This window comes from Hemicordylus capensis, chromosome 6, assembly GCF_027244095.1.
Source record: "Hemicordylus capensis ecotype Gifberg chromosome 6, rHemCap1.1.pri, whole genome shotgun sequence".
Lineage (NCBI taxonomy): Eukaryota > Metazoa > Chordata > Lepidosauria > Squamata > Cordylidae > Hemicordylus > Hemicordylus capensis.
The window spans coordinates 35,642,142-35,649,775 of record NC_069662.1 but is presented as its reverse complement, the minus strand read 5'-3'; positions in this window follow the sequence as shown (position 1 = coordinate 35,649,775).

Below are 7,634 nucleotides of genomic sequence, written 5' to 3'. Positions count from 1 at the left end.
GTTCTAAGCTGAGAGAGATTCCTGCCTGCAACCTTGGAGAAGCCACTGCCAGTCTGTGTAGATGATTCTGAGCTAGATGGACCAGTGGTCTAGCTCAGTGAGGCTCTGCACGCGATCGGTGTATAGAGCCGGGAGGGGTTTGGCGGGGAGAGTGGGTCAAGCCTGCTCTCCCCGCCCCACCCCCCCACAAGCAGTAGTGGAGCTCGGCCGCTCACACGACTACCAGCTCTGAAACGGAGTCGGTTGGGGCTGTGGGGATCGGAGGCCGCCCAGCCCCCAGAAGTCCCAGAATGCAAGTGCGCAGGGCATTCTGGGGAGACCCCTGAGGCAGGAGGCTGGCTGTTGCCTCCCAGCTGGGGGTCTACTCATGAGTTGATGTGGCGCAGAGTTGCAGCGTGGTGACTCAAAATCCACTAAATGGGGTTAGCGGAGCGCTCACTCTTCTAACCTCGTTTGGGGGGACAGCAATTAAGCGGGCTAACCGCCAGGAGCCATGAGGCTCCCGGCAGTTCTCATGCGTGGAGCAAACCAGGCTGGGCTCCTTTAGCCCGGTTTCTTCTGTGCATGTGAATAGCTTCAGTATATGGCAGCTTCCTATATTCCTAACAAGACAGCTACTCAAAATTATTTCCAGTCTAATTTGAGGACAATAAATGATGAAGAAAGTGTGTTTATCTGCTATGTTCCAAAGATGGCTTTGGAGGGGGGCAAGTCCCCCCCCCGCAACAAGTAGCGTGCTCCCCATTTCTGATTCAGAAATCTAACATGTGGTGCAACAAAAAAGCCTGTTATCCCTTCTGCACCCCACCCCAGTCCTATTCCCCCCCCCCAAGCCACCACTGCTAAGTTTACAAACTGAGCTGTTCAAAATCTTTGATGCACGATATCTGTCAACTTGTACATCTCTGCAATGACCAGGGATTTTAGAAGCCCCTCTATAATCATAGGAAGAGTAGAATTTTTGCAAGGGCAAGCCCAGATGGGTGTTTCAGATGAATGCACAAATTAAATACTACATGCATGCAATATTTAATTAGTGTAAGTAAGGGCAGTTTGAATCAATCACACTCATTAGATCCAGGAATATTCTGCCTGTTTTCATATTGTCCATGTTTCAGGCCTCCTGAACTAACTGTTATTCATGGTCCTGGAACTCCCCAGTTTGCGTTTGTTGGGGGGAAACCCAGCATTGTCTGGGAAATGGGGAATTCCCCCTTATGGTGCCCATAGTGACCACCAGGGGGCACTCGAACTACAGGTTCTACTGTATTATAATTTTCTGCAAGCATGAAGTGATTGGTTTTTCCCCTCACTATCTCTTAATTCGATTTAAAGCTCTTTATTGGCATAACTTGATGTACAAGTGCTGCCAAAGTAAATGGAAAAGAAATACCCCTAAAATATCAGCCAGGGAGTGGTGGGGGTTCTTCTGCACGAAATTGCTCAATTAGCATCCTGTATTCTGAACCTTTTTATAAAAAAATGTTTTAGGAAATGGGGTGGAGGGAAGTATGAAGGTCTCATACAGGAGCAGGAACATAATTATAATCCATGAAACGACGACAGGTAGCCACACAGGTCAAACAAGTTTTTCTCTGTAACCACTGGTGTCCGTTGCAAATATTGTTCTTCGGGGTTTAAAATGGGGGGTAGGCAGTCTATGGCATGGGCACCAAACGTGGCAAACAACATGATTTTGAATGGCACCTGCAATGGCTCCTGAGAGGAGGCTGCTGACTGAATTTAGCAGGGGGCAGTTCTTCTGTGCTAGATCATCTTTTCCCCTGTGTCCAAAAAGGGACACAGGGATTTGTCCACGTCTACGTTCAAGGATGGACATTATTCATGGGAGTTTCTCCGAAATTCTGCTTGTCCAGGAACAAAGCTTAGGCTTGGCATTCATTTTATTTTAAAATTGCCACCAGACAAAGACAGAGATGCAACTGAAACATACCAGTGAATTAACTCTACACTAAACTGGCAAGATCTGCATTTTAATGCATTTTAAATGAAACATATGACACTAAGAGGGAGACTTCTTTCTTCTTTTCTTTTCTTCTTTTTACATTTCATATCCCACTCTTCCTCTAAGGAGCCCAGAGCGGTGTACTACATACTTCTGTATCTCCTCACAACAACCCTGTGAAGTAGGTTAGGCTGAGAGAGAAATGACTGAAATGATACTTCAGCAAGTATCATGGCTGAATGGGGATTTGAACTCGGGTCTCCCTGGTCCTAGTCCAGCACTCTAACCACTACACCACGCTGGCTCTCTATGACTTCCTATGTGAAGATTAATTGCCAGGATGCAAAACCATAAATGAGAGTGAATAAGTGGAGACTGGGCATGCCACTTCTGAAAGGTTGTCACAGTCCTGAGGACTAGAGCCTTAATCTTTTTAAACAAAATGGGAGCTGACACTCATAATCACTGCATCTGGGGGCATGTTCTGTTGAGAATTAGGAAAGACAGTATGCTTACAATTCAACAGTAGCCCCTCATCTTTCCCCTAGATTCTTTAGGAGTTTGTCACATTCCTTTCTGTTGTTGCAGCCCTACAAAATGTCACAGAGCATATTGGTTTGGTCTTTTTAAAGTAAAATAAAACACCAACAACACTATGCTGGATGTCAGCCAGTATATTTAGGGTAGGGGCATTTGCATTTTCTGTTTGTCTATACAAAGGCTTTAGCCAAACAGGAAATGCAAACTCTCCAACCCTAAATATACTGGCTGACATCCAGTGTAGCATTACAGACAATGGTGGAAATGCTGCTTGCGCAACCCCCCCTTTTGCTGCCTGTGAAGGGCACAGCGGCTGCTCTTCAGCACAGTGTTATATGTCCTTAACGCTGTGCTGGATGTCACCCATTATATGCTCATTAATGGCACCACCTGCATATCATCCTGGAGGAAGGTGCTGAGCAGAGTGTCACAGGGGCTCTGTCCTGGGACCTGGGTTGGCTGACAAGTTCCTAAATGACTTGGAGGAGGGAGCAAAGGGGATGCTGAGCACATTTGCAGATGACATGATGAAGCTGGGTGGGTGTGGGATACCTTAGAAGACGGAATCAAGATTCAATCCAGTCGGGATGGACTCAAATATTGGGCTCAAACCAACAAGACGAAGTTCAACAGACAAATGTAAAGTCCTGCATTTGGGTTAAAATCAATCAGTCAATCAGATGCACAAGTACAGGATGGGGGGAGACCTGGCTTGGCAGCAGAGTATGTGAAAGGAAAAGGTAAAGTGTGCTGTCAAGTCGGTGTCAACGTCTGGTGACCACAGAGCCCTGGCCTGTGGTTGTCTTTGCTAGAATACAGGAGGGGTTTACCATGGCCTCCTTCTGCACAGTATGAGATTATGCCTTTCAGCATCTTCCTATATCACTGATGCCTGATATAGGTGTTTCCCATAGTGTGGAAAACCATACCAGCGGGGATTTGAACCTTCTGCTTGTTAGTCAAGCATTTCCCCACTGTGCCACTTAAAGGGATCCTTTTTATAGCTGCTTCTCGCACAAACACAAAGTACATAGGAACATAGGAAGCGGCCATAGACTGAATCTAAACCATAGGTCCATCTAGCTCAGTATTGTCTGCACAGACAGCTTCTCCAAGGTTGCAGGCAGGAATCTCTCTCAGCCCTATCTTGGAGATGCCAGGGATGGAGCCTAGATGCCCTTCCCAGAGCAGCTCCATCCCCTAAGGGGAATATCTTACAGTGTTCATATGTAGTCTCCCATTAAAATGCAGCCAGGGTGGACCCTGCTTAACTAAGGGGACAAGTCATGCTTGCTACCACAAGACCAGCTCTAAAGTTTATTGAGAAACAACTCTGTTTTCTCCTTCTCCTTTCCCTCCCTTTTCCTTTCTCACTCCACCCCACCCCACCCCGCATTCTCTATAGAACCCCCACTGGGACAAATTTCTAAATAACAAAACATAAAAGAGACTGGATGGAATACAACAGGATCTAACCCCTGCTAACTTGGCAAAGAGGCACCCTTTAATGTGGTGATTCTCTTTATTTAGCAGGGGGAGAGTAACTGGCCCTATCCACCCCCAGCACAGTACCTCCAGTGACTGTTGCTGGTGTCTGTCTGATGTTTCTTTTTAGATTGTGAGCTCTTTGGGGACAGGGATCCATCTTACTTACTTACTTACTTATTTGTTGGTTGGTTTGTTGGTTGGTTTGTTATTCATTTGTGTAAACTGCCCTGAGCCATTTTTGGAAGGGTGGTACAGAAATCAATCAATCAGTCTAGGTGTCATAGTGGACAAGAAGTTGAATATCACACTGCTGGCTCATGTTCACCAGTTGAACATGAGCCAGCAGTGTGATAGAGCTGTGAAAAGAGCATATACAATCTGCCAGTCTGTGAAGACAATACTGAGCTAGAGAGACCAATGGTCTGACTCAGTATATGGCAGCTTCCTATGTTCCTAATCTTAGGCTGCATTAGCAGAGGCATGGTGTGTCCAGATTTCAAGAAGTAATTGTTTCACTCTGTTCCACACTGGTCAGACCTCACATGGAATACTGTGTCCAATATTGGGTCCTGCATTTGAAGGAGGGTGTTGATCAAATGGACCAGGTATGGAGGAGAGCGGCAAAGAGGGGAAAAGGAAAGCAAGTCCTGTGAAGAACAGCTGGAGGAGCTAGGTATATTTAGGTATATTGGAGGAAGAGAAGATTAAAAGGAGATAGGAGAGATTCCTTCACATCTCTGAAGGAATGCCGCATAAAAAGAACAATGGACTGGTTCTCAGTTGCTCACGAGGGCAGAACAAGACCCAATCGATTGAAATTACAAGGAAGCAGGTTTAGGCTAGATATCAGGATGAATTCCTAACTGTAAGGGCTGTTTGACAATAGAACAGTCTGTTCCATGCTGTGCTGGGCTCTCCTTCGCAGAAGGTTTTCAAACAGAGGCTGGACAGCCAGCCATCTGCCAGGGATGTTAACCCTGCTAACTGAGCAAAGAGGCGCCTGTTTAAAGGGGTGATTCTCTTGTATTTTGCAAGGGGAGAGCAACTGGCCCTATCCATCCCCAGCACAGCATCCCTCCAGTGGCTGTTGCTGGTGTCCATCTTTTTTCTTTTTTTTCTTTTTTAAGATTGTGAGCCCTTTGGGGACAGGAGGTATATAAATATGCTTCATTCATTCATTCATTCATTCATTCATTAGCAGTTTCCTGCACTGAGCAAGACTGGGCTAGAAGGCTTCTAAGGTCCCTTCCTATGATCACAGACACATGATATGATCACACACATACAGAGAGACAGAAAGTAAAGAGATGTAACTCCAAGCTTTACTTGATCACAAATGCACTATCCGAAAAAGGGAAATGCACACACCGAAACGAGCTTCTGGACTGAACATTGTGCCCACAATCTTAATCAGATGGCTGGCACTTGCTTTTTTAGGCAGTGCTCAACTATCAGATTGACAGACAGGTGCTTGCATGTATTCTCAGCTGTGCATCCTCCCTCCACTCCTATCTACATGGATTTGGATGACCATTTTTTGGACACAAAGCCCTGGCAAGTTGATTTTAATAAGAACATTAGAATAGCCCTGCTGGATCAGGCCCAAGGCCTATCTACTCCAGCATCCTGTTTCACACAGTGGCCCACCAGATGCCACTGGAAGCCCACAGGCAAGAGGTGAGGGCATTGCCTCTCTCCTGCTGTTGCTCCCCTGCAACTGGTATTGAGAGGCATCTTGCCTCTGAGGCTGCAGGTGGCCTAAAGCTGTATATATGTATCTGTTTGGCCTGGCCTTCCAGGGTTTTTAAATTGTTGTAAATGTTTTTAATCTGTAACCTGGTTTTCCAGAGTTTTTAAACTGTGATGAATATTTCAATTGTTAATTGTTTTATAGTCTCTGTTTTGAACTGTTAATTGATTTTAAATATTTTGTTTTAATGTAAACTGCCCTGAGCCATTTTTGGAAGGGTATATAATTTATATTTTGGAAGGGTATATAATTTATTTTATAAATAAAAATAAATATAGCCCCCAGACTGGTAGCCATCGACTTGTCCTCCGTGAATTTATCTAAGCCCTTCTTAAAGTCATCCAGGCTGGTAGCTGTCACCACATCTTGTGGCAGAGAATTCCATAGGTTAATTATGCGTTCTGTGGGAAAGTACTTCCTTTTGTTGATCCTAAATTTCTTGGCAATCAGTTTCATGGGATGACCCCTGGTTCTAGTGTTATGAGGAAGACAAATTTCTCTCACTCCACTCTCTCCACACCATGCATGATTTTATAGACCTCTATCATTTAGAGGTCTATTTGCCTGGCACAGCTAACTGGCCTATAATTTCCCAGATCCCTCCTGAATCCCTTTTTGAAAATTGGTGTTACATTGACTACTTTCCAGTCCATTGGTTTCCAGCCTGATCGTAGGGATAAGGTACATATTTTTGCAAGGAGGTCAATTTCACATTTGAGTTATTTGAGGACTCTTGGGTGGATGTCATCTTACCTTGGCAATTTGTTTATTTTTTATTTTTCCAGACAGTTTAGTACATCATCTCTCGTCACCTTTATCTGACTCAGTTCTTTAGCCTCTGTTCCTGAGAAGCTTCGTTCAGGCACAGTTAAAGGTAAAGTGTGCCGTCAAGTTGATTTTGCCTCCTGGCACCCACAGAGCCCTGTGGTTTTCTTTGGTAGAATAAAGAAGGGGTTTACCATTGCCTCCTCCTGCGCAGTATGAGATGATGCCTTTCAGCATCTTCCTATACCGCTGCTGCCTGATATAGTACCAGCGGGGATTCAAACCGGCAATCTTCTGCTTGTTAGTCAAGCATTTCCCCGCTGCGCCACTTAAGGTGATTCAGGCACAGTTATACACTCAGTATTCCCTGCCGTGAAGACAAATGCAAAGAACTCATGTAGCTTCTCTGCAACCTCCATATCCTCTTTAATAATCCCTTTCACTCCCTCATAAGCTAATGGACCAACCGCCTCCCTGGCAGATTTCCTGCTTCGGATGTATTTGAAGAAGTTTTTGTTATTCTCCTTGATGCTTATAGCTAAATGTTCCTCAAACTCTCTTTTTGCCTCCTTTATTGTCTCCTTACATTTCTTTTGCCAGAGTTTGTGTTCCTTTCTGTTCTCTTCATTTGGGCAGGCCTTCCAATTTCTGAAGGAATTCTTCTTACCCTTTATAGCTTCCTGATTTTACTTGTTAGCCATGTTGGCATCCTTCTGGACTTGGTACATTCTAACTGGGCTTATACATTCGTATACATTCTAACTGGACCTCTATTATTGTGGTTTTATTAAACTCCATGCATTCTGTAGCAAAGTGACTCTCTTGATTTTCCATTTCAATTTTTCAGGTGAGAGCGGTATTGCTTTGCAAGTATGAAGGTGTCAGCACAAATATAGATAGACTGCAGCTTCCCAAATCCTGGCAGACCTTCAAGAAGTAAGTTGAGCCAAGAGGCAGCAAATGATAATCTTAACACCTGTCAAAACATCTCTTTGTTGACAAGACCACTATTCTGAGAAAAAGTCAAAGGTGTGATGATGTCACTCCTGAATAATAGCATGAGAAAAAGACACCATATTGCAGAGAGAAAGCAAGTAAGGAATAAATACTTTTACAAACGGCTTT